Raw genomic sequence first — 27015 nt, 5'->3', positions numbered from 1 at the left:
GTGAGTTCTAGAGTGGATACACACAAGGTAGGATACCCAGCTCTGGGGAGGGGATTTGTGTGCTTAAGCTGTTTTTTCTTACCAGTTCCTGTAAGGTCTCGGGGACATGCCCGACTTATGTGTGCCTTTATTATTAATACTATCTTTTAGAAACAGTTGGAGTTGGTTGACATAGCGGGTGGCTTTGCCGCCATGAAATTTAAGTAAGTGGTTTGGTTTGGTATTTTTGTGTCCGTAGTTTTCACTATAGCTGAGGGTTTGTTGTGACCACTGAACTTGCGCACTTCTTCCTTTTTCGAGCACTGAACTATGCACACAACCACCGTGACTGTTTGCAGATTCGCGGATATAAAACATAGATATTGGCATACTTGACGCACACCTCTCTCTGGGATGTTTCGGTACTATAGGCTAGTTGTGGTGCTTTTCCTCTGCTTCTCTCCTCTCCCTTTTTGGAATTGGCACGGGTGTGTACTCCCGGCCGGTAGAGGCACGTGACCAAGGTTTAAGTAGGATGGTGAAGGTTGTGGAGCAGGGCGTGGTGGCACACAGAGTGTTGATCATCTGCCTGCAAGTTAATTTCTGCATTGTATGTATTTCTAGGTTTGTTTTCCCCCCTTCTTTTGTCGCCCTGTCCTGAGGAGGCCTGATTGGTTGGAAGGCCGAAACGCGACCGCATCGACACTTTCCTTTTGGAGGAGTCTTTTTGTTTCCAATTAATTTGTGAAAGATACATCACTGGACACATGTGAAGATTGGGGTTCCATGAGGATCTTGGTTTGGAACCGTTGTGTCTGACTACCTCCTAGTGTACCACCTAGATTTAATAGGACACTTTTGTAGTACTGTTCTATAGGGTGAAAGATAGGAAGTACTTAACAGAGATACATTTATTAAGTATATTCTCCCCATTTATCATTTTTTCTGTTTTATGTTTTTTGCTGTATAAAGTGTACATGTTGTTTCACTGTGTATATTTGTTGTATATAGGTATGTACATAGGTATGCTTATTCATTGTGTATAATGTATATATTTGTCGTGAGAGGATTTAGTATTTGTGTTTTGGGACATATATAAAATAAGAAAAGTATGCTTTGAATAAGATTGCAATAAATAGAAATGTGTAATCTTTTCCTCCTGTGGGTGTGATGATACTGGAAAATATTTGAATAATTCCACAGTGGACTTTTGCCACAAGACCAATAGGAGAATTTATTGTCACCTATTGTGAAAATTTGTGTATATTTGTTCCTCCTTTTGCCAATTCTCCCTTCACAGAAGGTGCATTCTGGGTAGTTATCCTGGGGGTAGGGGGTCTAGTTTGCTGAATCAGATGTGCAGCCAAACCTGGGAGAGAGGCAGACTTGGGGCAGTAGTGACTGGTATGCTGAACAGGAAAAGAGTGGAATACATCAGTCTCCCTTTCTGTCTTGCAGTGCTCAAGGCCGTAGGTGTGTGATGACAGCACAGGTTTAAAATCTCACACTTTAATTGTGTTGAAAACCAACACTTATTGTAATTTAAGTCCACAAAGCAGCAGCATTCACCTGCAGCTATGGATATTCAAACCTAGGACAGAGATTCCCGTTCTGCTTTGTAAAGACCATCTGGCGGTTGAGCCCTGATGTGGTAAGGAATTCCATGTCGCATGAACCTAAATAAATATGCAAAACCTCACAATAAATCAAAAAGAAATACATGCATAAAAGATTTTGAGCCCCCTCGAAAATCCCAAAACATCTTTACATTTTGTGTCAAACCCTGAAGGATATCTTTACTTTTTGTGTCAGTGCATTAACAAGGAGGTCTAAAAACTGAGAACCTAAAAAATGGGGGACCAGCAATAACAATGATGGCATTGGCATACACTTACTTCTTTCTGAGGCAAGGAGAGGCGGCAATTGGTACCACGGGGCAGTGAATCTCAGATCTGTTTCAGGTGGGCACACACTGCTTCTACTGGCGCTGGGGTGAGTCCGACGTAGGTGGGCGAGGATAAGGACAGGTAGAGAAAGGTAGCAACTTGCGTGTCATCTTTTAAAAACCCCACTTTCCGCGACACAAGCCTATGACATTACAGTGGCAGATGAGGGAGGGGCCGCAGGTGAGCATGCGAGACACTAATTGTCTGCGCATGCCCCTTTGACCTTTTCTCTGCAAATACGGCCTAAGGAATCACAACAGCAGTAATGGCGCCAAGTCCATGACTGTTGTTGTTTTCCATGGGGGCCGCAATGAGAGGTCTGGCGGGCCGCAAGTGGCACGCGGGCCGTACTTTGAGTACCGCCGCTTTAGAGCAAACCGTATCAAACCAGCGGCTCAAATGGATGTCGTTTGCTGGTTTGGGACGGGTAAGTGCACCTTTTAATTTAGTTAATAAGTATATAGCTTGTTAAAGTGTTAGGAAGGAAATTCAACTCTCCACAAATACACTGTTTCCCATTGATCACAAGCACAGTTGCTAATTGCTTTTTGGCGGTATGTCGTACTTGCAACAATCTGTTTTGCATTTTTTACTTCTGTTTTGAATTTGTGATTTTAATAATGGGTGTGAAGTCTGGTAAGACTGAAAAGTCACCTGATGAGGCAGAACAGTCTTGTCGCTGGGAAGTTTAGCTCATGAAATGTTTATTACGGTTGGAATGCTCACATTTTTGTGTTGAAACAATGGGAAAAGGCTACAGACAGCGATAAACTGTTACAGTTTCCTAAGAAAGGTACATTTCATTTGAAAACATTGCTTTTCTGAGACATTGTTTATTAACCCCTTCCACGCTCATGACGAGCTGGGCTCGTCATGCAGTAGCCTGCTCACACGCTCATGACGAGCCCAGCTCGTCATGAATAATGGGTTTTTGAAAATCCCAGCGCAGGGTTGTAAATCTGCGAGCATCGATGCGGTTAAAAAACATTAACCAGGGCCTGTGCCGTTCGAAGTGTTAAAAAAGTGGGACACACAAGCAAATTAAAAATTAATCAGAGACGCTTGAAGGAGTGTGTAAGCAAAGCTACTCAGCATTGGGTGGATTCTAGATTGCAGCAGCAAAAACAGGTGTGGCGTTTAGAAGTGTTAGAAACTGCACATCTGCCAGTAGAAGGAAAAAACTAAAAGTGCAAAGCAGACTGAGTCAGATAAAGAGGTAGATGGACTAAAGAGTATAAGACCTTCACTTTATAATGAGGATGGAACGTAGAAAGAACAATATATTTATCTTTAATTGTGGAGATGTTAGAACTTGAAACAAGAGCTAATGAAAGTAGAGGTTCAGCATGTAGGTTGAATTTGGGAAACATTTGGGTTCATGCAATGTAAGTAATAAAGTTCCAAAACTAACATTTGATGAGTGACAAATTAGAGAAATTAGCCGAACAATTAATGTGAATTTAGATAAGAGGATAATTTGTAAATTTTATGCAATGAACATTTCAGAAGCTGAATTACAGAAGGAAACAATCATGCAGCAAAGACATTATATTGACAAGCATTTGTAAAGCAATAGGGCTCGCATTTGAGAGTTTATAATATGGGAGGTTACAAATGAAAACAAGGCTGTACTAAGGAGAGACTAACAAGCCTTTAACGAATCATAAGCAGCATTTAGGAAGGACAATGACACAAGCCAATTACAAATATGGGAGGAGAGTGAGCGGGGCTTCAAGTCCATACTCTAATACAGCATGCATTTCAGAGCAGCGCATGCGCTACCGAGGCTCGACCTAAAAAACTTTTGAGAAAATTAGAGATCTGGGAAAATGCTGAAAGACATAGGAGTGAATGTGTTGCAAAGTCTTTGGAAAGTGAAAATAGTAGTGGTGTAAAAGATTCATTGTGTTGTACTTTTGAAGGGGAGTTATCATTAAGAGAGGTGCTTGGGATTTGTGGTCTGACCTACATCTCTGTGCTCTGGAGCAGACATTTTACAAAATTGAGAGAAGAACCCGAGGAAAAGTATTAAGAAGTTGATTGCTGTGTGGGTGCTAAAGGTTTTCTGGGCCAATTTCGATTGTTGCTTTCAATTGCAATGCCGAAGGATAAGTAGCTTGAATGCCAGAAAAGGAACCTGAAAGAACTGTGCTGAGTTATAAGCCTCCTCCAGAGGTTGAAAATCATGAGAATGACCCAGAATGCAGGTGATGCATATGATGAGAGATTGATGCAGGTGTAATGACAATATAGAGGGATTGAAGATGGAAGATCCTAAAACGAATTGCAGTGGGATTTAGGTTGGCTTTTATGTTGGGATTTAAATAAGAGCTGAGCACACAGCTTTATCAGAGTGTTATGTGCTGACAAGCGAAGTTAATGAATTAATGGTGGCACAGCCAAGTTTTTTCAGTAAGGAGGGCAAGCATCAATGACCTCAAAAAAGGGAGGTTACCTCATGGTGCTCAAGTTACTGGTCCTCTGATAGTTGGAGGCAAGGGTCAAGGCGGAGGCTTCCATAATAATGGTAACAATTGGAAAATAAAGCATTGAGTGTGCTGCAGAAGTTAAAATGGCCCATTGGAAAAAAAGAGGAGATACAGATGGTACCTGTAATTACTCCTGTGTTGCATAATGGGACGAAGATTTTGTCACCAATCCTAACTCAACAGACACAAGCAAAACACAGGGTAGCTCTACAGAACTGTCTTCAGCACCATGCTTACCACCAATTACAGAATGCTGCAGTACAATTTTCACATAAGTTACAGGTGCAAGCACATTCAGCAAAACAGTTTGTGAGACAATCAGGGATTCATTTCCAAAATTAGCAGCTACTCTGGGGGTAGCGCAAGGGCCAAGACCGTGCCTGAGGGGACATGGAGATTGCATGATTGGTGCCGATTTTATGCTCAACCAGAGTAGACCATAACTGGGAGGTGAAGTTAATGGTCATCCTGTGTTCTTCCTAGTTGATACTGGGGCTACACGATCCAAAGACCAGTGGAAGTTCCTGACCTACCACTCTCTGGAAAAGAAGCCAAGCTGTATGCATTTTAAATAAACAAGTAACAACACATTTCAGTTTCTGTTCCAGTGAAGATCAATCAATCAATTAGGATTTGTAGACCGCAGCTACTCAACCGCGAGTGTATCCAGACACTAGGTTCTGGCTGGGATCATTTGAAAAGACCGGTCTAGAGTCCCTCTCAGAATTCCGGGGGAGAATATTCTGTTCGAAGGTGAAGGGGAAGGGGAAGGTTGTTCCAGGGCTTGGCGGGCAAGGTAGGAGAAGGATCATCCTCTACTCTAGCTTCGGCGATGCTTGGAGTGTGCGCGAGGGTGAGGGAGGCAGAGTGCAGGTGTCAGGGGTGATGTGAGTCTACTTGGGGAGGTCAAAGACGAGTCTGGCACCCAAGTTCTGTATCCTGGGGTGTCTCTTCAGGAGTTGGGTGGTGATCCCAGTGTAAAGCGTGTTGCCCTAGTCCAGCCGGCTGGTGACTAGGGCTTGAGTGACGGTTTTCCTAGTGTTGACGGGGAGCCCGCTGAATCTTTTTCAGAGCAGGCAGAGGTTACAGAAGCAGGCAGAGGAGACTGCGTTGATCTGGCACTTGATGGTGAGTTTGCGTTCCAGGATGATGCCAAAGTTGTGTGTGGTATGTGGGTATGAGTTCGAAGGGACACCACGTGTCGTTCCAAGGGGAGATGTTCCCAAAAGTCAACACTTCAATCTTCTCAGTGTTAAGCTTCAGGTAGTTTGTCTTCATTAAGAAGGCGACACGTCATGTAGCTGTGAAAGTTGGTCCTAGTGGTGGAGGGGTCTTCAGAGAGAGAGTATAAGCTGGGTGTAACCTGCATAGAGCCTGTGAGTTCTGATGATGTCGGCCAGGCGCATCATTTAAGTGTTGAACAGGGTGGGACTGAGGGATGGACCTAGAGGGACGCCAGATTGTGCTCTTTAGTTCGGAGGGGAAGGGTGGTAGGTGGATTCTCTGGGTTCATCCTGTGAGGAAATATGCGATCCAATTGAGAGCGTCTTGCTGGGCTCCGATGCGGTGGTCTCTTGATCAGTGTGTGGTGGGGTACAGTAGTGCACGCTGCTGAGAGGTCAAGGAGAATCAGGGCTGATGTTTCACCCTGGTCAAGCATGGGTTCTGAAGACATCGGTGGCAGTAGTCAGTGCAGTCTCGGCGCGGAGGCAGGTGCAGAAACCAGATTGTGAGGCAGCAGGCTGTTTCTCAAAGATTAGAGACCCCCTGCTACTAATGAGAAGTTCACCTAGGCAAGGAAATACATGCTGTAAAGTTCCTAGGGCAATGTTTTCATCAATGATTTTGTGATATTTTAGACAGAGAAAAGATCAACAAACTGCAAACATTCCACATTCATTCATTTATCCAATTGTGGCAATATTCATCAAATTAGATGAATATTGCCACAACATTGATTGATGCAAACTTTGTTTTGGATTTATAAATCAACACAATCTGTCATCATACTGATATTGTATTATGGTTTGTTTGCAATCATTGCCTATCAAATGTACCGAATATATGAAAACAAGCCTAATATGTATGTGAATTGAATGATTGGATAAATGAATGAATGTGAAATGTTTGCTGTTTGTTGTTCTTTTCTGTCTAAAATATCACAAAATCATTGATGAAAATATTTAAATAAACTACAAATGTTATACTTTTCTAATAATGAGTGATAGTCTCTTCCCTTGATTGGATCATGATGTATTTTTAAACATGTTTTGAAGTTGCCCTAGGAACTTTACAGTAAGCAGGTTGTTTCTCTCCAGTTGTTTGGTGAGTTGATGGATAATGGCCTTCCCTAAAACTTTGGCGGGGAAGAGGAGCAGCGAGATGAGGCAGTCGTTCTAGAGTTCGCTGGGGTCGGTGGATGGTTTCTTGAGTAGGGGTCTGACCTCTACGTGCTTAAATTCATCGGAGAAGGTAGCCATGGGTATTAATGCAATGATAATGGAGCTGAGTATGTAACTGATTTCCCTGCTCCCGAGGCTGAGAAAGTGCTGGAGGCAGGAGTCTGTGAATGCTCTAGAGTGGTTGGAGTTCATGATGGCTATGATGCTGTGTGGTGAGCTGTTCCCATGCAGTCAGAGGGTGGTTGTGGGTGGCGTCCGTTGGTGTGAGGTGGTTGTAGAGGTCAGTGGGTTGGGGTTCGAAGTTAATGTAGACTGTGGATATCTTGTGGAAATAGTTCGTCAGGGTGTCGCAGAGCTCCTGGGAAGGGGAGATTGTGTTCGTGGTGGCTGATGGGCAGGGGAACTATGACAATGCTGAAGAGATCCTTGCTATGGTTGGAGCTTGCTTCGATGCGGTCTGTCAGGGCTCCCCTTTTCATGTTTTTAAGGTGTTGGTGGCATTTGTGGAGGGCTGAGTCGAAAATGGCTCGGTCTGTGGGATCTCTGCTGGTGGGCCATCTTCTTTCTAGCCATTTGCAGATGCGTTTCATTTTCCTGAGTTCTGGTGTAAACCAACTGGCTTGTTTGCTGAATCTGCTGGTCTTGGCTGGGTTGATGGGGGCTAGTTGCTCAGGGCAGTGGGAAATCCAGGTGGAGACATTTTTATTCCAGGTAGGTTGTGTAGTCTGGCTGGGCATGCTGAAATGGACGATAGAGTTATCGGTCAAAAGTTAGGTGACATGACTATATTTGACTCTTTCACTGGCAGTGAAGATAGGGTCGAGCGTAGGTCCTGCGATGACTGTGGGGTTGGTGACCAGTTAGGTGAGGCTGATGTTGTTCATGATTTCCAGGAGGCTAGTGGAGTTGACGTCTTTGGGGTCGTCGAGGTGGAAGTTGATGTCACCAAGGAAGATGTAGTGCTTGGAGTCAATGGCTAGTGGGGTGATGAATTCAGAGATGGCGTTGCAGAAGCCAGGGTGTGGTCCTCGAGGTCTGCAGGCGACAGTGCCTCTGATGGTTGTTCGGTCATCGGTTTGGAGTTGAAAGTTGAGATGTTCCATGATCGGTGTGGTGTCCTTCTCGGTGGTAGTGCAAAGGATGGTCGATGATGGCGGTGCTTCCTCCATGTTTGTTGGTGCGGTCACAGTGCATCAACTTATATCCGTTGCGGGGGTGACGTCTGGGACGGCAGGATTTAGCCAGGTCTCTGTGATGAAGTTCACGTCATGGGTGTGGGTAGTGATGGTGTCCCAGATGTCTGTGGCATGTTTGCAGAGTGAATGGGCGTGGAGGAGGAGGCAGTTGAGTAGCTCCAGGGTGGTCGTGTTCAGTGAGGTGGATGTGGAAAGTGTTTAAGAGAGGGAAGGAGGTCCTGAGTTGCATGCAAAGAGTCAGTGGCGGTAAGTAAAACGTCCTACCATCAGTGCTTAATTTGTCAAAGAAAAATAAATCCCAGTGCCCTCGTTGGGAGGCCACTGCTGCATTCACCACCAATTGCCCCTACCAGCGCTTCCAATGACAGTCCCACCACAATTACTAACCTTCACACCTTACAAGTGTGACAATTCTGACTATTCCAGCCCCTCCAAATCTGTAAGAATAGCTTGGGCAGCAGATGTTAGTCATTTTTAAAGTATATTGAATTAATAAACAAAAGTTTTGATCCAGATTTCTAAATTAGACAAACAGTGGCTGTCACAAGTCTTGGTGTTACCAATTAAGTGCCTGTGTCAAGCACCGGGAACCACTGGCTTAAATTAAACACTGCCTACCGTTGATCGAGGAGATGCAATGCAGCAATTGTTGTGGTGTCTGGCGTCCAGGGCTCAGAGCTCAGTGGCGGAGTATCTGTGGGTGGCAGGATGGCCAGGCTTCCAGGCACAGGCCGCAGACTGGCACAGAAGGCCAAGAAGTTCTTCAGGGGAGGAAGGGGCTTTGGATCATGGCACAGCGGCACTGCTGTCTCTATTAAGTAGGTCCTGGGGGCGGGATGGGCACTGGCTGGCGGGAAGATAGGTTCACTTATTAATAAGCAAGGTTTTAAGATTAGCGAAAAAGGTCCAGTGAAACTGCAGGGTTGAGAATTACTTTGGAAACTGAATCGTGTAATTTATTCTACACCAAATGGCATATACATTCAGGCAAATGACAGATGTTAAGATCAAATAAGAGTCAGTGAAAGTCAAGGCTTTTCCATTCCTAACAGAAGAGGAGATGCATCCAGATTTAAGACAGTGTCAAAAGGGAGGTTAGGAAAGATGGAGTAGTTTCTGTCCTGTAACTCCAGTTCTGTAGTAGGGGTATCTCTGTTATAGTCATAATCTAGTGAATAGTCCCGCCCATGTGCGTGGACCCCGGAGCAATCAAAAATAATTTCTTACAGTGTCAAAAAATGCAGAAAAGCATAGACACTTAAGAGAGAATTTAAAGACAGATAATGCAGCCTAAAAAGCTACACTGTCCAGTACTTCAACTAGAAATTCCACCATAAAATCCACAAAACAGCAAAAAGCCTGTACAGATTTCCCTTGCTTTAACAGCAAACTCCCTCAGGAATGATAGAGAGAAGAACCTGGACAGACAAGCCCCATAGGCTGCCATTATGTGGCTCAGAACAGGATACTGTGCCTTTAAGAGAATCTTCCAGAACCTTCTCCCAGTATCCCAGAATGCATAGCAGGTCCAACTTACTTTCAGTTCTTTTTGAAGGCGTAACACGCCAGACCTGTAGCATTCCTTAAAGGAATATGTCTCTCTCCACCGGGGAGGAGGGCGGGCGCTTATGACTATAACAGAGATACCCCTACTACAGAACTGGAGTTACAGGACAGAAACTACTCCTTCTGTAGTAGGGGATCTCTGTGTATAGTCATAATCTAGTGAATAGAATGGCAAGCCCATCGCCACACCAAAGCGGCGGTGGAGAAACGAGAAATAACACCACTATTGTGCGAACAGATTTCGCAGCGAAGCCTGCCCAACCTGAGCGTCTGCCCTGGCATCAGAGTCCAGGCAGTAATGCTTAGCAAAGGTATGGACCGACTTCCAAGTGGCCGCCTTGCAGATTTCTGCAATCGGAACATTACAGAGCAATGCCGTCGTGGCAGCCTTGCCCCTGGTGGAATGAGCCTTAGGTTTTCCCCCCATGGTCTTATTAGCTTGTTGGTAACACAATTGTATGCAGGAAACAATCCACCTCGAGATGGACTGTTTAGAGGTAGCAAGACCCGTCCTGACTGATCCATAATTGATGAACAATTGGTCTGACCTACGAATATCCTTGGTTTTATCCAGATAAAATTTCAGCACCCTCCTAACATCCAGGGAATGCAAAGACCTTTCCGCTGGAGATGAAGGATTCTGAAAGAACGTATGTAAAGTTATAGTCTGGTTGATATGAAATTCAGAAATAACCTTGGGAAGAAATTTAGGGCGAGTACGCATAACAACCTTAGCAGCATGAAATACAGTATAAGGTTCTTGGCAACACAACGCCTGAATTTCACTCACCCTGCGGGCCGATGTAATGGCCACGAGGAACGCCGCCTTCCAGGACCGGTGCTGCAACGAAGCCTTATGAATAGGTTCAAAAGGCTCCTTCATCAACCTGGACAGCACCACATTCAAGTCCCATGAAGGCGAAGGAAGCCTGACAGGAGGGAATACTTTCTTCAAGCCTTCCAGAAAATCTTTGATCACAGGGATCTGGAAGAAGGAAGTCTGTGAAGGGCATTTCCTGTAGGCAGTCAAAGCAGCCAGATGAACCTTAATGGAATGGACATTAAGGCCAGACTGCGCCAGATGTAGCAGATATGGAAGGATGACATCCTCCTTGCATGTCGTAGGGTTATAGTTCTTAGACTTGCACCAGATGCAAAACCTCTTCCACTTGTAAGCATAAGAAGTCCTAGTGGAAGGTCGCTTAGCCTCCTTCAGTATGTCCATACAATCCTCTGGGAGATTCAGATGGCCATATTGCACTATTTCAGGAGCCATGCCGCCAAACCCAAAGACGAGAGGTTGGGGTGCACCATTCGCCCCCCGAACTTCGTGAGAAGGTCCGGCCTGCACGGCAGCTTCATGTGAGGAAGGAGAGACCGGTGAAGCAGGTCCGTGAACAACCACTGTCTGGGCCATTCCGGGGCAATCAGAATCATCCTCGCCCTGGATTGGGATAGCTTGATGAGAACCGTCGGGATCAGGGGAATGGGTGGAAAAGCGTACAGAAAGCTGTTCGACCAGTTGATCCATAACGCGTTCCCCAGCGTCCCTGGCTGGTAGTACCTGGAGGCGAAGTCTCGGCATATGCTGTTTTCGACTGTGGTGAACAGATCTACGTCTGGAGTTCCCCACCTTGCGAAGACCTCTCCTAGTACTTCGTCGTTTATGACCCATTCGTGGTTTTCCTGAATCAGTCTGCTCAACTCGTCTGCCTGAACATTCTGCACACCTGGCAGATGGGTAGCCGTATCGTCAGTCCTCGAGCCAGAAGCCAGTGCCAGATCGCCTGCGCCTCCTGCGACAGCGTGCGGGATCTTGAGCCCCCTGCTTGTTGATGTAATACATCGTAGTCGTATTGTCCGTCTGTACAAGCAGAGAGTTGGTCCGGAAGGACGGGTGAAAGGCCTTCAGCGCTAAGTGAACAGCTCTGAGTTCCAGGAAATTGAGGTGGTACGTGGACTCCGTCAGGGACCACGTCCCTTGAATCTAAGTATCCGGAGTGCGCTCCCCATCCCCTGAGAGAAGCATCCGTCACGATAGTCTGTGTGGGAATGTCCTTGTGGAAGGGAACCCCTCTGAGGAGATTCTCCGCTGAACACCACCACTTCAGAGACTGAAGAGCATGCAGAGACAGTCGTATTTTGTCGTCCCAAGAACCTCTCCTCTGGTCCCACTGATCTTCTAAGCACTCCTGCAGCGGTCTCATGTGCAGCCGCGCATGTGGCGTCAGGAAGATACAAGAGGCCATCGAGCCCAGTAGAGAAGATACCATCCTTACTGTCGTAGATGGAGTGGACATGAGAGCCTGAGCCTTCCGAAGGAGTGATGATCGTCGCTCCTCCGAAGGAGACACGCTTGCTGACAGCGTATCGATGGAGGCTCCCAAGTACTGAATGCACTGGACCGGAGTCGGAACAGACTTGGACATGTTGATGTGCAACCCCAGCTTGTTCAACAGAACGCATGTCTTCTGGAAGTGTGCTTGAGCTTCCGAGAAGGAGGAGGCCTTGATCAACCAATCGTCCAGGTACGGGTAGACAAACTTCTTGTTCTTCCTCAGGTGTGCCGCTACCACTGCCATGCACTGCGAGAACGTCCTGGGCGCAGACTTCAGCCCGAACGGAAGTACCGTGTACTGATAGTGATTGGCGCCGACTTGAAATCGCAGGAACTTCCTGTGTTTGTGTGCAATGGGCACATGGAAGTATGCATCCTGTAGGTCTATGGCACATAGCCAGTCTCCCCGTTGCAACTGAGGCTAAATCTGATGCAACGACAGCATGCGAAACTTTTCTCTGCGAATCCACTTGTTTGCCTGTCGCAAGTCCAGAATGGGCCTGAACTCGTTCTTGTCCTTCTTGCGGACCAGAAAGAATTGGGAGTACAGACCTCTTCCCCTTTGAGACAGAGGTACATCTTCTATCGCCCTTTTCCTTAACAGGATATCGGCCTCCGCCTGGAGCTCGCGCAGCTGATACTGCGAGCTGACCGGAGGAATCGATGGAGGAGGGCTGATGAACCGAAGACTGTATCCATTGCAAACAATATTCAGCACCCACTTGTCCTGAGTAATTTTTCTCCACTTTGCCAGAAAAAATTGAACGCTTCCCCCCACCGGAGCGGGTAACGGATGAAGGGGAAGTAACCGCTCAGGGGCGAGACCCGGCCGGGCCTTTGGTCGCGGTAGAGGACTGCTGTCCACCTCTTCCTCTCTGACGTTTTTGGAAGGGTCTTCGGAACTGCTGCTGTTGTTGCTGCTGCTGTTGTCCAGAAGAATGTCCTCTTCCTTTCCCCTGCGAGCCGAACCGCAGTTGGAACTGGCGGTAAGGCTTTTTGTCCTTGGGTTTCTCCAGACCCACAGCCGTCAGGGTTTCAGCCTTGGCCTTCATCCGGGCCATTTCGTCGTCGGCATGTTTTCCGAAGAGTGTTTCACCGGAAAACGGCAGATTGGCCATCCGCTGTTGCGCCTCAGGCTTGAGTGACGTAAGCCTGAGCCAAGCATGGCGGCGCTGGTTGACCCCGTGACAGTAGCCATGTGCGGCCAACAGCGCTATGTCCGCAGCGGCACTGATGGCCTGGTTGGAAACCAGCATCCCTTCCGAGACAATTTCCAGGAAGTCCTCCCTCCTGTCGCGTGGCACAAGGTCCGCAAACTGTTCCAGGGAGTCCCATAGCGCACGGTTGTACCGCCCTAGCAAAGCCGAATCGCTGGAGGCTTTCATAGTGGTGGAAGAAGTTCCACAGGCTTTCCTACCAGCCGAATCAATCCAGCGGCTCTCTTTATCCGGTGGCACTGTGGAGGACGGGGAGGTAGAATGCAACTTCCTGGCCGCCGTCACTATCACCGAGTCGGGCATCGGGTCCACACGTAGGAAGGCCGGGTCCGAGTCAGGAGCTCGGTACTTTTTCCAGGAGTCTTGAGGGAGCAGTTTTCACCACCGCCGGTGTAAGGAACAGCGCTTCCGCCGGTTCGACCAGTCCTGGGACCAACGGCAGAAGAGGGCGAGACAGGTGCTTCTTGTGAAGCGTCTCGAATATCACGGACGTCGTAGGTGTAGGAGCCGTCACCGTGATACCCAACTTCGCAGCCCCCCGCAGGAGCACCTCCTGGAACGTGCCAATGTCGTCGACCGGGGACACCCTAGTCTCCGGAGAATCCGATAGAGAAGGCGAATAGGAACGGGTCCTAGATGATGCTGTACGGGATCTGGACCTATGCCTCCTGTGGTGATGTCTAGATCTGGTGGAGGACCTGTGTCTGCTCCTCGACCTGTCTCTCCGCCTGGAGCGCGACCGTGACCTCCTAGGTCTGGGGCGTTCAGCCGGTTTTCCCGGGGCGGACGTCTTGGGCTTGGGTGGTTCCTTAGACTTAGGAGTCTTCTTGGGAGGTGTCGGAAGCCTGGGCAACGAGACCGACTTTGGCACAGGGGTCCTAGGGCCTGTTGGAAGTGGAGGCAGAGGAGGCAACGGAGGAGGGGTTGGAGCCCTCGGAGGTAGACCTCCTGGCAACGGAGGAGGAGGTGGAACAGCCTTCTTCGGGGCATACACCTCCGAGTGCACCGATCCCGGTGACCCGCCATCCTTTCCGGACTGAGGGGAGCCCCCCACAGTCTTAGGCCTGTCAGCACGACCCCTCGACGCAGAAGAACGGTGACCAGGCGTTGAAAATAGGTCCCTCGACGTCGAGCGCCCCTTCGGCGTCGACAGTCTTCTATGCTTTGGCGTCGAACGGCCTCCATGCCTCGACGTCGAGCCCGACCATCTCGACGACGATCCTTTATGTCTCGACGGCGATCTCTTGTGCCTTGACGGCGACCTCGTCGAACGCCTTGACGGCGACCTCGTCGAACGCCTTGACGGCGACCTTGTCCGCCTCGACGGCGACCTCGACGGCGACTTCTTCCTCGCCGGAGATCTCTTCTGCCTCGACGGCGACCTCTTCCGTTTCGACGGCGGCCTCGACGCCGACAATGTCCTGTTAGTCGACGGCGATCGGCGGTGTCGCCTCGACGGCGAGCGCCGACGCCGGGCCCGTCGACGCCGATCACTCGACGTCGAAGACGACGACGAAGAAATCGTCACTGGGTTCGACGGCGGCCTGTGTAAGTCCCACGACGTCGACGGGCGACGTTTTCTCAACCCAGAGCCCTGGGGAGACTGGGAGCTGGCCGTGGACCTCCCTCTCGACGTGTTGGTCAGTGCTACCGACCTAGACTGAGAATGTGGACGGTTGCTGGACTTTCTGCCCCTGGGGAGCCCCCCAGAGGCCTCAGCACGGGCAGATGAAGCCCCTCCAGACCCACCTTGCGCCTTCAGCCTCCTTTCCTCGAGGCCCTGAAGTCTGATCTTCATTCTGTCCTTCAGGGTCCTGCCAGAGAAGCCTTGACAGATCTCACACTCCTCTGGAATATGGGAAGAGGGCAGGCAGAGGATACACACCTCATGAGGGTCTGACTTTGCCTTCTTCCTGGAGCACACCGGGCATTTGTCAAATAATGCAGGCATATTTGACATCAAAAGAGTGCAAAACACCAAGAAGAAAAGCCTAAAAGTACTTAGCAAGTACTCAAATCGATTTTACAGTGAAAAAACACCAATAAACCCTTGAAAAGGGAGAGCTCAATGCTCCAGGGTCCTGCTTGCAGGAGCCGGAAAAAAGAACTGAAAGTAACTGGGACCTGCAGGGCATTCTGGGATACTGTGAAGTTCTGGAAAGTTCTCTTAAAGGCACGGTATCCTGTTCTGAGCCACATAATGGCAGCCTATGGGGCTTGTCTGTCCAGGTTCTTCTCTCTATCATTCCTGAGGGATTTTGCTGTTAAAGCAAGGGAAATCTGTACAGGCTTTGCTGTTTTGTGGATTTTTGTGGTGGAATTTCTAGTTGAAGTACTGGACAGTGTAGCCTTTTTAGGCTGCTTTATCTGTCTTTAAATTCTCTCTTAAGTGTCTGTGCAGTTCTGCATTTTTCGACACTGTAAGAGAATATTTTTGATTGCTCCGGGGTCCACGCACATGGGCGGGACTATTCACTAGATTATGACTATACACAGAGATCCCCTACTACAGAAATAAAGAATTTCTGTGGCAAAGATTACCTCAATGGTTTACCGAAACACCACAAGCTCATCAAAAATGTTTAGAGGCACGAGATTACCATCGAGTCAGTCCTGGTCCAATATATTGACACTCTTACGATCACCACAAAAACAAGCCTTGTAATTTGGACACTACTGCCTGGCTAAGTCATTTGTCTGATAAGGGAGACAGTATCTCGCCAACAAAATTACAGTACTGTCAGACAGAAGATACCTATTTGGAAAAACAGGTTCAGAAAGGAGTGAGAAAGACATGTTGCATATTTTTGTGGAACCCTAGATTCAGTTGCCATTGCTCTTCTTGGATGTTTGTGATCGGGTGCAGCTTCTGTTGTAACCATCACCCAAAAGTGAGTGTGTTCTTGGACCATACATTATTTGTGTTTGTGCCACACTCAGTAGAGACACAACTCTAAGTATGACCAAAAATCTAACTAATTCACGATTAGCCAAGTATGAGCTAATGATTATAGCAGATCAAAATGTGTCAATTGGAAGTTACTATGCGGTACTGCATTGCCAATGCAAGTCGATAATCACCAGCAACCTGTTGTGTTTTAATTCTGTCATTACAAATATTGGATGAATTGAGGTAAGTACAAGATGTAATGTCAGATGGGGAAAAGAAAGAGGAGGAAAATGCAGGATGTAAACAAAGGGAGGATGGCTTCTGGAAAAGCAATGATGAAAGGTTTGTCTTGCCAAATTCACTTTTACCACCAATGTTGAGATTGTTTCATGGACCTACACATGTAGGAAAAGATGACTAGATTAATAAACTCTGCTACTGGGTCCACCCTCTCTTTAAAATAGTGCAGAACGTCATTGTCAGAGGTGTACAGTGTCAGCAAAATAACAATGAAAAGAAACCGCATGTAATGAGTCTTCTGGGAAATACACAATCCTTTCACTACACTGTAGGATGATTTCATGGAAATACCACTAAATCATAATCTACGGTACATCTTAGTAGTTGTGTGCAAGTTTTCAAAGAACGTTGAGGTATACCAGACAAGGATGTGTGATACACTGGCAGATGCAAAATTATTGCTCAGGGAGTTGATCCCTAGTTATGGAATGCCAATAACAATCAAATGGCATAGAAGCGGACACTTTAAGAACTTCATTAAGGAGATCTGTGATACAATAAACATCAAAAGAGTCATTGCAGTTACTACCCACAATCATGGGGTGTTATTGAGAGACTGAATGGTGTAATCAAAGAGAAGCTGGCTAATGAATTTGCATCCACTTTTCTCAAACGGTCAGATGCGCTCCTTCTGGTCTTGCTGAGAAGAAGACATACTCTGAATAAAAAGACTGGTCTAAGACCACATGAAGTATTGATGGGTGGAGCAATGCAGGTCCCTTGTATTACATCTCAAAACCTGCTCACTATCGCGGAGGACTTGATTCTAGTTATTGCAGGGTTAGGCTGATACAGTGAGCTCTGTCCCTCGCCAAGTGCACTTTGTCACCCTCTAATGTGCCCTCAGTTGCATGTCACGATCTACAACTAGGAGAGTGGATTCTTGTCAAAAAGCATCCGAGAATAAACTGCAACTAAGCTGGAACATGCCCTATAAGGTTATCCTGGTAACAAACTCTGCTAAAATGCATGGACTGCCTTCATGGATTCATGCTTCACACACACAGAGAGTGGATACCAAAAGATCAATACTGAGTTGATATAGTGAGAAGGGTGACAGAGGAGGCAAGTTCAAAATTTGAAAACTAAAGTGAAAACCTAAGTTCAGAAGCAAATAAAATAGAAGTTTGAGTGGAAGCTCAGTTGCACAAACGATCTGAAGAAAACAAACTCAAACTGATGATGAGAGTTCACAACGAAGTGTTGTGCAAAGTAGTTATGCACTTGGCTATTGAAAATCAGCTAATCAAACCAGAAAACGTACTATAGAGGACCCTGAAGTGCGGAAGAATGTTCAGAGGGAGGTGAAACACCTAAACCAACGAGATCGAGAAAATCAAATAAAAAGTTCACAGCTCCTGAGTGGGTGTACTTGAGAAAAATTAAGACAGAATAATACATTAACTTTTCCAAAGAAAAATTAGGCAAGAAAATTTCCACAAGAACAGAGATTTGCAGGCAGGGCCGGAAACTTAAAACAGCCCTTGCAAAAATGATAAATTCAGCCCCTATGTGCAGATATGCTAATGCACACTACAAGCAGAGCAACTCTTTCAAGTTGCCGCCAGGATCGAGTAACGTGCACCAAGACTCCTGGAGGCCCAAACCGGCCTCCTGGGGCTCCAGCGGGATTGCCCACTTACCTTGCTGGCCAGTCTGCTATGGCTGCCAAAGTTGTTTTACTAGTTTACATTTTTGGTGTTTTTTGGACTGCTAGTGTGCTCATCTCCTCTTGTGGTGTATCTCTCAAACAATGAGAATAGTACTAAACGTGATAAGGTTAGAATTGATTATGAAACTTATTATTTAAAAAATACATACATGGTATTGTTAAAGAATTATAGAGTCCATGTATGTTACTCGTTGTTATATTTGTACACATCTTTCTACTTCTGAACGTGTGACTTGTATGCATGCTCTGTCCAGTTCAATATGATACTCAATAATAATGCATCAGTCTCTTCAAGGATGTTAACACAGAACATAATGTTACAATAGATAAGTTGCCTACTAAAGTAAATCTTGGGATAACTGAGTTTGTACCGGTTGCTATAAAGTGTCATAGTACCTATGTATAAAGTACTAACACGAAGAAGGATTATTTTCCAGATATAAAACTAATGGAAGTTGAGGGTTGTTTTATTAGAGAACAGCTGAGTGTTAAACTTGCGGGTTCTGGAGTGTTAGGATTTAATTCTAAAAAAGAAGCTGTGATTAAGAAGTTATAAGTACATCCTAGTCTAAGGATATGAAAGGAGGAGGACCTATGTTATGAGTTATTCATCATATATACAACAAAAATGCTTATTTCACACTTCAATTGCGTTTGAGAGGTACTTGTTATTCAGCATCAGCGTTTTCTAAACTGTATCATGTGAATAGTTTAGAAACTGTGCACTATAGTAGAATGAAAAGTGATAGTGTAGACAAAGGATTTAAGAATGTCTCTCTGTAGCGATGCCTTCTTTAGGGATAGCTTTTAAATGATCTGAAGATTAAAAAGCTGTATACTTTATTAGCGCGGTGAATAATACAGCAGGTGGTTTATCTAGTATTAAGGAACAGATACTTCCAATAAGATGCACGACCATTCATAATAAAATACAATTGCTTTGGATATGTTTTAGCAAAAGAGGGAAGTGTTTGCAAACTTAGACACAAAGCTTTATATCTAAGCCAGCTAACTCTAAAAATATAATTATGCACATTAAGAATTTGACTAATATTGCACAAGGAGTTCACCCAAAGGCAGAACCTGAAATCTGGGATAAGATTGGTTCAAGGTTGTGGTAAATGAGTGTTAGAAGGAACTGTTATCTCAATTGATGTAGTTGTGTTAGGTGTTTATCTAACGGTTACATTTTGTGGAGTTTCTTTTAGGATGTGCTTGAAAATTATGTGCAGAGGCAAGATAATGATGATAAGCGTCACCAAAATAGAAATTGAACTGGTTGTCAAAAAGCTGAAGAACATGAAAGATTTACATTTTTAATTCGGAGTCTAAAGGGTCGAATATAATGGCAATGTTGTGAGGTATGATTGTGTGATATTTTCCAGTTATCAGAGGGAGATTGAGAAAGCTAATTAACAAATTGGAAATGACTATGAAATACTTTTGTGTTTTCTAACACGATAGGTCTTAAATGTGCACAACAAATAAATGTACAGGTGTTTCTTTCTCTGTAGAATAGAACAATCTTTTGAATTAGTTGAACCTGCCTGGATTGCTGGTCAGTTGCATCTTTCCCAGGCTAACAGATGTAACATTAAAGGACAATGTCCGGAGCATGTTTTGGCAGAAAGGCAAATGCCCATATTGTTATGTTTATATTGTGCTTCAAAGTGTAATCCAATGTAAAAAGACATTATTAACGAAAAATATTTTCCGAGTTGTTATTTCCATCCAGTGAAAAGTTACTTGAAGATCATGAATGCCAGCACACAAAATCAGAGGGTAGGATTTTTGTATTTAAAAATGTAGCAAGTGTCTGGACTGAAACCAATGAAAAATATTTTATGTAACATTGTGGATGTTGGTTCCCCTTGTGGACAGAATGCCATGTATTAAATGCCACAATTATTTTTAGTTCTATATACCTGAATTTTCGGTATTGTTGAAAACCCTTTAAGGAGACTTAAGATTATTGGCAAGATATGTACTTTGGACTTTCGTGCAGAGCACGGAGTTTCTCAGTTAAATAATTTGGCTACGCTCTATTGATCTGTGTTGCATGTTTTTTTTAATTTAATTAGGCAATGTATGTGCTCTGAGAATACTATGACTGATGACTGGGAGAAATCTTTACTACTTACATTACTACAGTAATGTTAACTATATTTACTGAATAAATCTAATACATTGAAAAGACCAAGCGAGTGCCTTTGGTAGAATTCTTAATGACAGAGTTTCTAAGTCTAACCCACTGATTCTGCATATTGGCCTTTCTTTGGAGAACAGAAGCACCAAAACATACATCTAAAGTGATAGGAGTAACAAACATGGCTTTCGTATCTAACAATCGATTTTCTAAAGATTTGTTTAACTTGCATATATTTTTCATTTAAGGTGTGTGCAGTAAATTTTATAGCGGTGACAGACAGGTGAAAGGCTCGAAAAATAGAGTATTGTCTTCTTTACATGTACCACTCTAGGTCCGACCCACTCAGATGGTACTGAGCATCAGTTATGTTAAAAAAAATAGTAGAGCACAGCGTATACCCGGGGGTGTCTTGGCGCTAGTCAGATTGCTCAGCAGATGCGAAAGAAAAAGGCTACTGGGGAAAGAGCCAGGTTTTTTGGGACTTTCTTAATTTTAGAAGGGAGGGAGCTGATCTAATGTGAAAAGGGAGGAGATTCCACTGTTTGGTTGCTCCTACCAGGGAGCTACTTCCTCCCCATTTGGATTGTTTTGCACCTAAAGGTGTTAATTTTGAAAGATCCCATTTTTCTTAGATTCCTAGTGGGAACGTACCAATAAAAGGCTTTCTTCAGAAAAACTGGTCCCGAATCGTGGAGGGCCTTGTAAGTAAGGTAAAGAGATTTGAATTTGATCCTATTTTTTTACATTCAGCAAGTGGAGATCTTTTATTGCATGCGGACGGATTGATGCCTAGACAGCCCCAGCCAGCAGTAGTCTTGCTGCTGAATTCTGTAGAACTTGAAGTTTGTTGATATATTGAGCCTGCAAGCAGTTGTATAAGCCGTTGCAATAATCAAACTTGGAAAGTATTAAAGTGGAAATTACTGTTTTCCTGGAACTGATGGGGAGAAAGTTGAATGTTCTCTTAAGGATTCTAAGGGTGTTATAGGGTTTGAGATAACTACATTAATTTGCTTCCCAAGATTTAATTTGTCATCCAGGATTACCCCAAGACTCTTAGCTTTAGTTGTGAGGGAAGGGAGCAATTCCATTTCTGCCAGCCAGCAGGCTGCAGACTAGACTTTGGGGTTGTTTCCGAACAAGATCACCTCAGTCTTTTCAAAGTTCAGCTTAAGGCAGTGGTTGCTAATCCAGATGCTGATTTGTCTAATGCAGTTCTGGATTTGATTGCTGGCGTTGTTGGAGTTGTTGGAGGCAGACAGCACGATCTGCATGTCATCCGCATAGGATGTGAGCAAGAAGCCAAAAGATGGGATTAGAGGGGCAAATTCCGCTATGTAAATATTAAAAAGAGTAGGGCTGAGTTATGATCCCTGCAGAACTCCACAGGCCAGAGAGAAGGATTTAGACGAGAAAGTATCTAATTTGACTGCATTTTCCCTCTCAGTAAGGAAGGATGTAAGTAATTTTAAGGCAACATTTTTTATGCCAATGGCTTCCAAATGGTGGACCAAGATGGAAAGGTCCACTGTAGCGAAGGCAGCCAATAGGTCTAACAAGATCAAAGTGGCCGATCTGCCGTCATCCAAACTGAACTTTAGTTCATCGGTGGCCTTAATGAGAGCTGTCTCAGTACTATGTTCTGATCTGAACCCAAAATGAGTAGAGTGGAGTCGGATATACTCTTTAATAAAATGATTCAATCGAGTTTTCATGATCTTTTCACTTATTTTGAAGGGAAAAGGGAGTCTAGAGATAGGCCGATAGTTAGCAGAGTCCTCCGGGTCGAGGTTAGGATTTTTTAAGAGCGGAAGGCTAGACATCCTTTCTCAGATGATAGGGAAGATACCTGTGGTGAACATGATATTAAAAATGGCAGTTAATTTAAAGGCTATGGGGTTTGAGAAGGACTTAAACACTGAGGGACGGCATGGATCGTCTGGTGATCCAAATTTAGTTGTCTGTATAATCTCTTTAATCTCCGCTGCTGTGACTAAGGAAAAAGTATCTAAGAAGGCCAATGGGATATCACTATCCAAATAGCCATCCATCTTATTCTTGATTTCTGGCAGGTTAATATCGCTGGGGTGGTTGAACAGATTAAAAATGTGATCGGTTTTACTTCTGAAGTGCTGTGCAATAGTATCACAGAATTGACTCACCCAGTCTAATTTATTCTCTGATTGGTTAAATAATTTGTTTATTACCTTGTAGAGTTCTTTCACAACGTTTTTAGAGGATTAAAATTGCGATGTATAGTATGCCGTCTTTTCCCTAATCAGAGGAGATTTATATTTAGATAGGGATAGTTTGTAGATTTCTTTCTCATGAGAATCATACTGGGCCCTCCATTTCCTTTCTTGTCGTCTACGACGGTTTTTCAAGTTGAAGAGCTGTGGAAAACAAAGGAGCAGAGGATTTATTTCTTCCTTGATTGACCATCTTAGTAGGGCAATGAGAGAAAACGCTGTGTTAAGCCACTCAGAGTAGTTCTGATAAGCTTGCTCCGAGTTTTCCACCGGTGGAGGGGAAGATTCTGTCAGCAATTGTAGAAGATGTTTCTAGACAAGGCTGGCCCATGCCCAGTACTGGGTCATATTATGCTTATTATTAGGTGCTGGAGAATCTTCAGGTGGATTAAGCTTGAAGAAAATGGCAGAGTGATCTGACCAGGCTAGACGGAGCACTTTGAGCATGTGTATAGCTTTATTATTGGAAAACATGGCGTACAATGTGTGGCCAGCACTGTGGGTGGGTTCTCGTATTATCTGAGGAAAATCAAAAGTATTCATGATTTCAAGTAGGGCAATAGTGTCTTTATCATCCCGAGATTCCAAGTGAAAATTAAAATCTCCAAGGACTGTAAACTCTGTACTATAGATGTCATCCTCAAGGAGAAAGCTGATGATGTTTAATAAACTATATCTAGGGCCCGGAGGACGTTAAATAAGAACTCATCTGAAGGGCTGCTTTTTGTGTTAACTCAAACTTAAAGGATAGGGCTTCGCAATCATCATTCTGAATAGTCGAGAATTTGACCCTGAAATTGTCTAGATAGAGAATACCTAGCCCCTCACCTCTTTTTAGCAGGTGGTCCTGTCTGTGCAACAGATAGCCTGTAGGAGTTGCGATAAGAAGTTTCAGTAATAAAAATGATGTTGGGCTTTTGGGAGTCAATTAATTCTGCCATTTCTTTGGCGTGCTTTATTAAGCAGCATGCGTTAACAAGAACGCAGAGAAATGCCATTAACCTGTTCTTTGAATGGTCTCTGAGGCACTGATCGTAAAGGCTGGGCCTGATCCCATACTTTTTATCCACTTTTAGCGCTGCCTGAGATTTTGCCTCCTCTCTCATCATGGATGGTTATTGCTCAGTGTCCTCAGTTCTATTCGAGCTTACAGCATAAAAAAGAACATTGATGGAGACTTTCTGAGACAGGAAATTAGGGACTCACAGTCACTTGCTGCTTTACATACATTGCTTACAGCTGGTGACAGGGAAGGTGGCATTAATGGAGGTATTTTTAATGCAAAGAAGATGAAAGGAAGGTAAAACTACCACACTGCTCCAAAAGGATGTGCACATAGATAAGTTAATTCCTCTATTTTGCCCATAAGTGGACTATACAGTAAACGAGTTGGGATTATTGGTGACGAGCAGATGGGCCTGGGTGGTCTAAGGGATGCTCTGCATGCGGCATAATTTTCTAATTTCGTAAAAATTGCTGCATATTTTACAAAAGTTATTTCGGACTCAATGGTGGCTGCAGGCACTCCTTACCAGCTGCTATTGAGAGAGAAAGGTGACAGAATGTACCTTTCCACTATCAAAAGGGACATTTGCAGTTCCACATCCTTGTAAGAATAATACGCTATAGATCATGAGTTCTCCCATCTCTCCTGGCCACGGAAGAGTAAGTGGAGCCTGAGATACCTGGTTGAGAATACCCAAAGGTGAGGAGGGCACTAGCAAAAAGATTTAAAATCTGAACATACTTTTTTCAAGGGTGTGGAAAGACCAACAGTAAATGAGATGTGGGTTTTTAAGCCACTCACAAAGGACAGAGTTTCTAGGTGAAATTAGTTGTGGCTAAAAGGATTACCTAATATAGCAGTGATGTGTAGGCTAGACTGGATTGGAAAGAATCTTGGGAACCCTTTACAAAGCTTGAATAGAAAGAACAAGGAAAGTATTGGTGAAAACAAGCACTGCTGTTGAGGGAACTTGTGAACTTCAGAAGAAAAAGCTTCAGAAAGGGAAGAGCACTTGGGTGAAGAACCTCCACCATCGGCAAGAACAGATGGATTTTATGGAAAGTCATACAGCTGTAAACAGGTAGCAACAATGTCATCCAACAGTGAACACTTGCAAGGGTACTGGGCTCCAGGTCTCAATTCAGTGAGAGTTGGTAGGTTTGGAAGTAGCACACCCCTGCTGTTTGTAGCTACGCCTTCTGGAAGAAATAAGGAGGGGGGTCCAAAAGATCCAGGCGAAAAACATATGGCCCACTCTCTCAATCAGGAGCAATCCGAATTATATGTGGCTTTGGTGAGAATGCAAGAGTACAATTGAGGATCACAACCTGCTGTGTTACTTCAACAACACATACTGTACAAGACTTACTAAAGATGGCCTCTACTTCTTTTTTGAACATTTTCATATGGAGCTGTGGACTTTCTGATGACTGGTAAGGAGTAATCAAAGTGGGGTATCTATAAAGAGGTATTTCAGAGTAGAGAAAAAAACGCTTCTCTTTTTAACATTCCCTAGCATTAGAAATTCTTGAATGTTGCTCTGTTTGATTACATCAGCTGGAGTTTAAGATGTACTGCAACGTCATTCAGCGGATGGACATTTTAAAATTAACTGGTCTGAGGAAATATATCTCCCCTAGAAGGACACATGCCCTTAAACTATGGATTTGCGAGACAGAACTAACCACCTTAAAGTCTATCTGATGCCACAGGTGACTGATTACATTTAGGGCTTGCTCTGCCACTCATGTGTGACAAATTGTTGTTGATTTTAAAGATAATGGGATAGTATTTTCAATAAGAATGAGAGGAGAACGTAGTACCTATCACTGACATTTTAATGGCGGAAAGAGCCTTTGAGAAGCAAGTTCCGCAAATATGGCCGTTCTTTCGCTTTACCTCACTCTCTAAAGTGACTTGTTATAGCCATGGAGAAATCTTTTGTGTTCTTTGATGTATAGTGGTGATGAACAGCATCAGTTTTTAATGAATAAGTAAGGAAGCAATAGCGTTAAAAGATCATATCCAGTTTGTTAGACCTGTCTGGCTTTTTGGCGAAGCCCCTCCTAATTTTTATTTATTTTGTCCCCTTTTCGCCCCTCATACCCTTATTAATTTTTTGTGTCTACTGACTTTTTGTAGGTGTTGGCCAGGGGGATAGGTGTTCTCTCTCCCCCTCATAATCTTTTACCTCAGGCCCAGAGGCCTGTTCTGACAGGAAAGTTGGCACCACCTAAAATGGTGGCCACCAACTGCCCCAACTGTCACCAACAGAACTTGGCCATAGCCTAACATAGGGCATTCCAGAACCTTCTGGTCCATTCTGGACCACTGAAGGGCAGCCTATATAAGGCGGAATGCGGGGCAGCCATTTTGTCTACCTGTGGAAGTCAGCTGGAGGACAGGTGGTAGCTAAGGGTGGGAAAAGGTTGGACTTTGGATTGATCTCCTGGACTTGGAAGCTGTCTATTTGGTCCAGCCCACAACTCCCCTTTTAGTTATTTGTCTTGGCCCCGCTGTGGGAAGTTTCTGGAGACCCTGGGCGCCTAGCTTGCCCCTTGTTTAAAATTATACAGGGGAAGCCTGTAGGAGAAGGAGACTGTAGTGCTGCGGTGCACAGTCCTCTGCCCAGCAGAGAGAGAGGCTCTTCGTGAGCAGTGGTCAGTATAGGTAGGGGTAGATTCTGTGACCCCCCCTCCCCCCAGTAGCAGTGGCCAATTGTAGTCTGCCGCAAGCTGCAGTGACTTTCCTCGCTGACAGAGCCTTGACCCCCCCCCCTTCTAAGTACTTCACTTACTGGCAGAAGCGGAGACTTGCTGCGAGGAGGAGCCCTCCCTTGAAGGGGCAGAAGTAGGGTGAGGCGACCCCCAGGCCAGCGCTGGTGAAGTGGCGCCGGTTCATTGCCTGGGTCGCTAGAACTTGTTGAAGACATAGTGAGGCTGACGCTGGACGCCGGAGCCGTCTTGTGGTGATTTCCCTGGCCCCAGTGTGAGGAGAGCGAGGGGAGGCGCTGTTACAAGTGCGCGATCGCTGGGCTGGAGACTCTGCTCCTTTGCGCATGCCCTGTGAGATCGCCGGTTTCTGGGAGGCGGCGCCGGCTGGAGCTGAGGAAAGGAGCGGAAGCGCGGTCTCTGTCCGTGAGACGCTCGCTTCCCGCGCATGCTCGACGGAGCCCCAGGCTTCGTGAGGCGGAGCTGTCCGTGCCAGTGTTCTTGCCGCTCGGCGCTGAGAGGAGGCGCCGGCGACTTCTGCGAGTTGCGGTGAGAGCTGACCGTTCCTCCTGCCTGAGCGCCACACGGAGAAGCTGGCCCAGACAGGGGGGAAAGATTCGAGACCCGGTAGGAGTCTGGGGCCTCGTGGTGTCTGCCCTGGTGGTTCTACCTTTGCGCGAGGGCAACAGCAAGGAGTCCTCCTGAGCTGGGGGAAGCCCCGAGGTGTCTATTGAGGCGTGAGAGCCTCTTCAGCCTCGGTTCCTCGAGCCGCCCTCCGCTATCGCTATTCCCTCTGCCACGGACCCAGGAAAGAACAGATCAACAGTGTGGTGACAAGTAAGGAGATAGTTAAATGGGGGAAGAGCCTTCTACATAAGAAACTGGGGTTCTGGCTAGATACCTCA

This window comes from Lissotriton helveticus, chromosome 6, assembly GCF_964261635.1.
Source record: "Lissotriton helveticus chromosome 6, aLisHel1.1, whole genome shotgun sequence".
Classification (NCBI taxonomy): domain Eukaryota; kingdom Metazoa; phylum Chordata; class Amphibia; order Caudata; family Salamandridae; genus Lissotriton; species Lissotriton helveticus.
The sequence above is the reverse complement of the archived record's forward strand: the minus strand, read 5'-3'. Positions refer to the sequence as shown.